Source organism: Penaeus monodon, chromosome 10 (genome assembly GCF_015228065.2).
Source record: "Penaeus monodon isolate SGIC_2016 chromosome 10, NSTDA_Pmon_1, whole genome shotgun sequence".
Classification (NCBI taxonomy): domain Eukaryota; kingdom Metazoa; phylum Arthropoda; class Malacostraca; order Decapoda; family Penaeidae; genus Penaeus; species Penaeus monodon.
Window position 1 is genome coordinate 18754221 of NC_051395.1, and position 9409 is coordinate 18763629.

The following is a 9409-nucleotide window of genomic DNA, read 5'->3' on the forward strand; positions in this document are numbered from 1 at the left end:
GCGTGTGGTGTGTGTGTGTAGTGTGTTTTCTGTGTGTATTAGTGTGTATGCCTGTGCGTGTGCGTAGCGTGTGTAATTGTGTAGTGTGTATGGTGTGTGTATGTGTTTAACAGGAAGGCTTTGTTATCTTGTATACAAACAAACACTAAGGCAGACGCTGGCTCTTAACTCGTTTAACATGACTTTTGTCTAGAGTTACGTTATCACCAGTCCTGACGGGATCCTTGTCAACCTGCGATTAATCATTCTTAAAAATCTTTCGCCAAAAAAAGTTTATCCAAATGCACCATTTTCCTCAGCCACACAATCAGTAATCCTTTAAATCCTTTACCAACAAATTAACAGTAAATTACGTAGGATACTACAGCCCAGGCCCTAGGGTTACCCTTATCAACAGGATGTGGATTAAGAAAAGGGATTCGTTCGCTCTCTGGCCCAGCGCTCGGAGGGGCACTGAAGGGGGGGTGGCAAGGGGGAGAAAAGGGAGAGAGCGAAGGATGGCTGAAGAGGGAGGAGGAGAGAGAACGAGAAGATAATGGAGAGATGGAGGGATGGATGTAGGAGATAAAGTGGGTGGTAAGGATGGATGGATGAAGAAAGAGAAAGAGAAAGGAAGAATGAGAGAGAGAGAGAGAGAGAGAGAGAGAGAGAGAGAGAGAGAGAGGAGAGGAGAGAGAGAGAGAGAGAGAGACAGAGAGAGAGAGGAGACAGAGAGAGAGAGAGGAGAAAGAGAGAGAGAGAGAGAGGAGAGAGAGAGGAGAGAGACAGAGAGAGACAGAGAGAGAAGAGCAGGGGCGTGGTCACATTGGGCCGCACACATGCCACATAAACTGCAGTTGGCGTGCCAGCACTGCAAGCGTATTACGATATTATTTCCCGTGGTTCCATAGGAAGTGTGAACCACTAAAAATGAGAAACAACGTGCATATCATACGGAGTTACTTTGCACAGCTCAGACTGTTGCTTGTCAAGAAAGTCAATTCACACACACGCATATGGCAGAAATTAGACATGTAGTATCGCTATCTGCAATAATGAGAGCCACTAACCGCCAAAAAACCACTGTAATGATAAAGCATTTTGTGGCTAAGTCTGCAGATAATGTTCGTTTCTTCATCCCGGACAAGCGCTCCTCATTAGCGCCGCCGCCACTGTGAGGGGCGTTGCGACGTGCCCGGGAAGTGCTGCCGATGACAAAGGTGTGACAAAGCATATTTTGCGTCGACAGGTTGCGGTTTTGCTGTTATACGCCACACTGTTAACCCAAAAGCTACCATATCACTCCCTTGTATCCACAAAAAGCCGTAGGAACGAACACAGCAACTGCATTTAATAGAAGGCTTCTTGCGTTAAACTATTTTTGTGCTCTAGTTATGGGCCGCGATGGTCGCATGTCCCGTAATAATCACACCACCTCTGAAAAAAATGAAAATGATACACAACTCCAGACACGATACGTCATACGCAGCAAATGACAGCCCAGTATACACATTAAATTATTTCATAAGTCATCAGGGAGATCATTCTCAATTATGCAGTCTTGCAGCACATCTGCTAAACCAGCTCTCTTGGGCTCCGTCCCCTCCCCCTCTCCCTCCCTCTCGTACCCTTCCCTCACTCACGTTCGCGGAAGTGATATGGGATGCACGATACACGACACTGCAACCGGAGCATCAGTACTTAACACATAAATATCACTTCAAGTACACCTCCTCGGCGAGGCTAGCCCAAGCGAAGGCCACTGGCCCAGTTCTTTGACCTAACTGCGAAATTTTACTGGTCGTGAGTTCGCGTGCTGAATCATAACGCCCAATCTAACACGGGTTTTCGTCTTCAACTTTCAAGGCTTCAATTAACGCAACAATTCTCTTACACCAATATAAATGTAGTGACATGCACTTGCATTCTGTATAACAAGATTATTCACTGCATGAATCGGTCCACGACTAAATTCCCATGCTGCGGCACCCTCTCCCCGCCTGCACAATGGCCCACATAAAACATATCGGCTGCGCTCAAGACGAAGGGAAATCAACACATTTCTGAAAGCCAATCAGGCGTGAAGGACACCAAGAACACAAAAGAAGCCTTCGTGGTTTCCAGGAAGAGGGCTAGAAAGTGGAAGAAGCGCAAGCAATAAAATTAGAGAAAGAAAAAAAGGAAAGGAGTCAGCGTGTGAGAGAGAAAGAACGAGAGAAAGAGTTAGCATGCAAGCGATGGAGAGAGAGAGAGAGAGAGAGAGAGAGAGAGAGAGAGAGAGAGAGAGAGAGAGAGAGAGGGAGGGAGGGAGGGAGGGAGGGAGGGAGAGAGAGAGAGAGAGAGAGAGAGAGAGAGAGAGAGAGAGAGAGAGAGAGAGAGAGGAGAGGGAGAGAGAGGGAGAGAGAGAGAGAGAGAGAGAGAGAGGAGAGAGAGAGAGAGAGAGAGAGAGAGAGAGAGAGAGAGAGAGAGAGAGAGAGAGAAGGGGAGTGCCAGTTGTCGCATCTGGCCAGCATTATGTGGATCCTGGTGCCTACTGGCGACGAGGCAGCGACGGCGACACTATGGCATGGTCCAGATGGTGCCATGACATACAACCGTCTTAGAGTCCACTGCAGCACATACATAAAGCATAAATATTACACTCATTCTGTAAGCCAGGCGCTTCCTAGACGCAAGGACATATTCAAATACAAGAATAGTGGAGCCAAAGACTTGTTATAAACCACAACTGCATGAAAATTTCAGCGTAATATCCACAAGAGTCCACCGTTCTTTACGACACAAAAAGCAGACATTAGCCTTGCTAAAACGCTTACATGGCCAGCCCGATGCCGCAGTGTCTTTGCTGTAGTAGTGATAGCATTCCTTCCGGAGTGGGCTATCTTTCCCCGCGACGTCCCCGGCCCCTTCCCGAGCCCCTAAACTGTCAGCACCAATATGACGCGTTCTGCTCTTCTGTGCTAACTGTCCCTCTGCATCCATGTTTACGTTCGTCCTGTGCGCTCTGCCACAGACACCCCAAGGGTCCATCCCTTCCAAAGTGTCTCAATGAGCTAATCAAAACACGTTCGCGCGGTTACAAAGTTTCTACGCGAATTTCCGAGAGTGTGTTCGATACCTCTGATGAAATACAGATGAAGGACTATCATTCTGCTCCATGTTTTGACAAAAGAAACGAAAAAAATACGGATTTCGCAATGACTCTAAGTGTCTTTACTTCTTGCAAGCTTCACTGCACATATTTCTGCATCAACGACCGAGTTATGTTGTCTCAAAGCTTCTCTCCTTTCACTTCCATTTCGGTCTCTTTTATCTTTTCTTTGTTAAGTCTTGTTCCTTCTTTGAATTTTTACACCTCTTTTCGCAACTTAATGTACTTGTATGTCTGTTTATCTGATATTTCTTCTTTGTTTCCTTTCTCTTAATTTTTCCTTGTCCTTTTCTTATTCCATTCAACCGTCACCATCTCCTCCACCACTCCAATCTCTCTCCTTCCTTCCTTTTCCTTCTGCTTGTGCTTCTCCTTTTCCTCCTCCTTTTCTTCTTCTTCTTCTTCTTCTTCTTCTTCTTCTTCTTCTTCTTCTTCTTCTTTCTTCTTCTTCTTCTTCTTCTTCCTCCTCCTCTTTTTCTTCTTCTCCTTCTTCTTCTTCTTCTCCTTTTTCTTTTCTTCTTCTTCTTCTTCTTCTTCTTCTCCTTCCTCCTCCTCCTCATCCCCAAATTTCTAGCAACTGAACTATCTCGTCAAAGCAAAACAAACAGCTGCAACTGACACCGCCTGAGCCGTCCGTGGTGCAATACCGGACCCCGAAGGAAACAGCTGGTGTTCAGAGCGAGAGCGAAGCAAGATTGAGATATATTCTTTCGGCGAAGGAAGGAAGAAATGTAAGCAATCAAAGGCTATGACATCAATAAAAATCGACATGTCTGCTATACACATTCAGGAAAGAGAGGACGACGCCATAAGGGGACTTCTCTATGTTAGAGTGAACGCGGCCAAGTGGACTGGTCCCTCAGGGTTTGGAAGTTATTTAATAATGCTCACCGCCGGCGTTTGCTGTTGCACGTGTCAAAGGGTTTGCAGAAAAGAACCCCTGCGTTATAAATTTGCTGTTTCTTCCTTTCAGTATTTCTTCCTTACTCTCGTCTCTCTCGAGTCGGGATCTTTCTCTCCTGATTTATCTTGTTTTATGCTCCTCCTTGTCGTTTTCTTCCTAATGTGTGTCCCTATTTTCATGGCAATTCTTCCGGTGTCTACGTATATTTTTCCCTTTTCTCCCAGCATTCCTCCCTTTTTCTTTTTCCTTCGCACAAGAAGTTACTTGCACCTTCTTAACATCTCTTCCCACTTCCTCCATTAAAATCCTTCCTTTCTCCAAACATTTTTTCCTATACTTCCCGTTATTTTCCGTTTTTCTCGCCATTCTGTCCTTTCGTATTCTTCAAAGGCGACCAGACAGAGCGCGGTTTGCAACGACGTGTCTTCTGCAAGCTGCTCAACCCTAGACTCGATTTCTGCGGTCGTATCCTGCAGTTGAGTTCTGCGGTCGAAATTCATACGTCTCGACCTCGAAAATAGGCTGTGCTTTCAGGTCCCCTTCAGGATCTCATTGCCCCATGCCCCCTCCCCTCAAAGGAGATAGACGTAAAATCCATTACTAGGTAGTTTCGCCCCATATAACCCACAGACGCATCCCAAAATCCATAAAATCTAGCAACACCCATTGTCCGCTGGAATCTGCATTAAACCCTATTACCTCATAAAACTTAGCAACGCGTCCCATACCCCCCCTCCATCTCACCACGCTCCCTGGCCCGTGATTCCATGCCACGTCGCAAATCAATCTTAAGAGGTGCCACGTGACATGAAACGGCCGAGGTATATGGCTAGGTAGGCGATGCCACGACGGGTCAGATAAGCTATCGGCCAAGTGGAAGGCAAGACCAAGATTACAGAGGGACTTTATCGGGCGAGAGTTGCCGCGCACCCTTCACCGACCTCACGGCTGCCCTCGCTCCCTTACCCCGCTGCTCTTTTGTTTCATTTCCTTTCGGCGGCAACATTATCCATTGATTTTTCCTCCCATAGTTCTGATATAATCTTTTTCTTTCTTATTGTTCTGCGGCTGTTTCTCTGTCTGTCTGTCTGTCTGTCTGTCTGTCTGTCTGTCTGTCTGTCTGTCTGTCTGTCTGTCTGTCTGTCTGTCTGTCTCTGTCTGTCTCTCTTATTCATTCTCTCTCTCTCTCTCTCTCTCTCTCTCTCTCTCTCTCTCTCTCTCTCTCTCTCTCTCTCTCTCTCTCTCTCTCTCCTCACCCATTTAATACTCCATTCCTCCTTTTCCTCTTTTTTGCTAATCTCTCCTCTAATCTCTCATCCTTACTTCATCTACTTTACTCTTCCTCTCTTCATACATTCCTTTTCTAACTTTCTAACTCTCCCCCCTATTCTCTCTCCCTTGCTAACTGTTCCCACCTCCCTCCCTTCTCGTCCCCACCGCTTGCCTTTTCTGTCCTCGCACCCCTTTCCCCACCTCTCCTAGCCGCTCCCTCTTCCTGAATGGGTCAGCCTACATTATCTATCCCGTTTCTGGTAACGGTGTTTTCTTTCCAAATAACTCCTTTTTTTCTTCCTCGGTCCTTGACTAACATCCTTTCCTCCCACCCAAACACACCCTTCCCTTCATCCCCCGTCATCTATGGATAAAAGTCGTCTCTTTTCACCATCACGAGGTTCCTCTGCCTTGAAACCAGGCTTTGTGATCACCAGAGAACCTTGACGTTTGCCGTCCTAAATAAGCCACATTTATATCTGATCTTATTTCTCACTGTCTGTCTGTCCGTCCGGCTGTCTGTCGGTTTGTCTCTGTCTCTCTGTCTTTGAGTCTTTGTTTCTGTTTCGGTCTCTGCCTCTCTACAAGTTTTAATGATGCGATCGAATTCCCACGACTTCAGTGAGAAAAAATGGTATACAAAATGAAGAATTTGTCCCTTCAGCTCTAGCCATAGCACCTGCCGCAGCGCCAACTGCGATTGCAGCTCCAAGGGCAACACCAGCTGTAGCTCCGCGACAGACCACACGAGATTCAACAGAAGAAATTAAAACAGGGACCCGCATCAAATGTTGATGCAGAAAATGGATCAGATGTTGGCCATTATGTAGGAGCAGATTGCTCGGCAATTTCAGTTCCAGGAAGGAATGGTTACTCTCCTTGGTCAACATTTTTTACAGCCTGTGGACCTTGGAAAATCAACGAACTGCTCAAAACAACTTTAAATACATCATTCGGGATTTTAAGTCGGATGATATACTAGTCGTGCTTTTATGTGATATTAACGCTTGACTAAAAGCTCTCCTAAATCAGTGGAACTGCAGCCAACATAGGTAGATGTTCAAGTGTCTCCCCTGGCTCTTTGATGGACATGGAAACTTTTCAAATGAAATTTTAAACAACTCTCTCTTAAATTTTGCATAGAAAACGGTTTGGCAGGCTACCATGATAGTATCCGTTCATATACAACAATGGGGAGGTCCCCTCAACCCTCCTCGTCACCCCCTCTCTCCCAGGGCCTTCAACCACGTGTTCTGACCCTTATTACCGGCACCTCGTCCTACCGGTCACTGCTGCACCCCCCCCCTCCAACTCGCCGCCTGCCCCTATCACGAGTCCCCTCGCCGTCTCTTTTTTGTCGTCTCTGGACTGATGTAATGAGTAAAGATGAGAGGGGAGGAGAGAGAGAGAGAGAGAGAGAGAGAGAGAGAGAGAGAGAGAGAGAGAGAGAGAGAGAGAGAGAGAGAGAGAGAGAGAGAGAGAGAGAGAGAGAGAGAGAGAGAGGGGGGGGGGGGGGCACGGCTGTGGCGACAGTGGTCTCGAGAGGCTGAGGCTGTAACCCAAGAGTGAGAGCGAACACAGCGACGTCACTCGAGGCACTTTTTGTCCTCTTTTGTCGACCATTACTCCTCGTTACGCTTGCGCTGGCTCTTCATCATGCACTCCGCCGGCTCAGCTGCTCCGAGTTATCTGCTCTCTTAGATCACTTGGCCCACTTCATGATCTAATCGTGTAAGCGAGACAAAGACATTACGTAATTCAATGGAGTCTCGGTTATTTCCTCTGGAGATATTTGCCATCACTTTTTTCGGATTAGGAAGGAGGAACGGGTGTCGCTTGATTATTCCTCTGCTTAATGGCAATATGGAACGGGTTGCCGAGGGTGTCACGTGGTCCGACTCCCGCGGTTCTCTTCGCTTGTCACAGGAACCTTGTTATTACTTCCATCAATAGAATATTGATGGCAGCAGCAATTAGCAAGCTGCCTGGGGTGTTCCGTTAAATTAACTTTCATCTGAGCAGTAGTTCTAAAAACAGTGTGTGTACAAGTCTATAATTATTAGTAATGTGTAAAATACGTGCTGGTAAAGCAATTTAAAGACATTCAGCGTGTGTGCCTCTGAGCAACTATGCATGCTCTGAATACCTGCGTCTTTTCTCAGTCATCGTTCGTCGGATAACTAAACAGGAAAAACCGTACCTATAACGGCACAAAATATTCGACCGTTACGTACATAATCCTTAGAAAAATAAATCGAGCGGATAAAAAATAGTTTTTACCCGGAGGCCGTAATTAAATTGCCCCCCCCCCTCCCCGGCAAGATGCTAAAAGGTGGTAAACCTTACAATATTTCGTCCGGAGCCACATCTTGCTCGGAGACAACCTACACTGAGCCGCATGTCCCAGTATAAACAGCAAGCTCACTTGACGATGTATCTGATGAAGACATACCATTAGCACATGCAAATACATCGCATAATAAAATTCCATTGTCGCGCATTAAACGACAACAGGTGTTTTTGCTTTTCCTTTTGGTGTCACACTGTAAAACGGTGACATTAATTATGTCGATAAAATGCCCCATGTGAGGGAGCCTGGCAGCGCCCTGCATCTCTTGCATCACGGACTGTCAAGTTGGAGTTATTCGAGTGATGAGCCGAGAGACAGAATGAAAGCTAGAGGTTACCATTATGCGCAATGCAAACCTAATAACACTACATCAAGCACTGTTAATGTTAGTTACACGTAACAACAACTATTACACTCAGCTGCTAATCTCTAGCGGTAGGAATCATTTTTGAAACATTTTTTGTTTTCCTCTTATCAAAAATACATAGGTAATGATACTTTCTTTCACACACAAACAGCACTTTGACACTACCTGATGGCTGATACACTGGGAACGGTATTATTCCAACGATATGCGGTACACGTCACACTCGCCAGCAGCGGCAAGTCACACACCTCTTCACCCCACGAGCGTTAGAGACATACTGACTCGCTGACTGTGCAGCTGCCTTGCCCGGACGCCAGCCTCGAATACGCACACGCTCGACCCTGACCCATACCGCCACAAACGCACATACACACACATTGACATATTTCACGCACACGCGCTCGTGCGAACGCTCTCTCTCTCTCTCTCTCTCTCTCTCTCTCTCTCTCTCTCCCATCTCTCTCTCTCCCATCTCTCTCTCTCCCATCTCTCTCTCCCATCTCTCTCTCTCCCATCTCTCTCTCTCCCATCTCTCTCTCTCCCATCTCTCTCTCTCCCATCTCTCTCTCTCCCATCTCTCTCTCTCCCATTCTCTCTCTCCCTCTCTCTCTCTCCTCTCTCTCATCTCTTCTCCCATCTCTCTCTCTCTCACTTCTCTCTCTCTCTCTTCATTCTCTCTCTCTCTCTTCTCTCCTCTCTCTCTCTTCTCTCTCTCTCTTCTCACCCTCTCTCTCTCTCTTTCACTTCTCTCTCTCTCTCTTCACTTCTCTCTCTCTCTCTTTCACTTCTCTCTCTCTCTCTTTCACGTCTCTTTTTCTCTTTCACGTCTCTCTCTCTCTTTCACTTCTCTCTCTCCCTTTCACTCTCTTTTTCCTTTTCTTTTTCCCTTCCTTTTCCCTATGTTTTTCCCTTTTCCTTTCTCTTTCCCTCACCCCTATCCTTTTCCCTATCTTTTTCCCTTTCCCTTTCTCTTTCCCTCACCCTTATCCTTATCTTCACTCTTCTTCTCCCTCACTCTTACTCTCCCTCTCCCTTTCCCTCACTCTCACCCCCTCCTTCTCCCTCCCCTCCCCCCTTACCCTTACCTTCGCCTTCTCCCTCACTCTCACCCCCTCCTTTTCCCTCCCCCTTCCCCCATACCTTGCCTTCACCCTCTCCCCAGCCTTCTCCCTCACTCTCACCCCCTCCTTCTCCCTCCCCCTTCCCCCATACCTTGCCTTCACCCTCTCCCCAGCCTTCTCCCTCACTCTCACATTTACTGTTACCCTCTCCATTTCCCTCCTCTTCACCCCTATCCTCATACTCTTCTTTACTCTCGTTCTCTCCCGCTCTTTCCACTAGCACACGTACGTACAGACGCACTTGCATCACACACTCTGTAACCGC

The 9409-nt window shown here is 46.9% G+C and overlaps 1 protein-coding gene across 2 annotated transcripts in view; it reads right to left on the reverse strand.

Moving 5' to 3' along the window:
- The window catches only part of LOC119577907 (ras-related protein ced-10-like), a 61897-nt gene extending 53534 nt beyond the window's left edge, over window positions 1-8363 (reverse strand). The window contains exon 1 of one of the 2 annotated variants that reach the window (XM_037925572.1): window positions 8189-8363. The gene's annotated coding sequence lies outside the window, so the exon portion shown is untranslated. The remainder of the gene's footprint in view (window positions 1-8188) is intronic. The other variant, XM_037925573.1, reaches the window with a different exon arrangement.
- Window positions 8364-9409: the final 1046 nt, after the last annotated feature.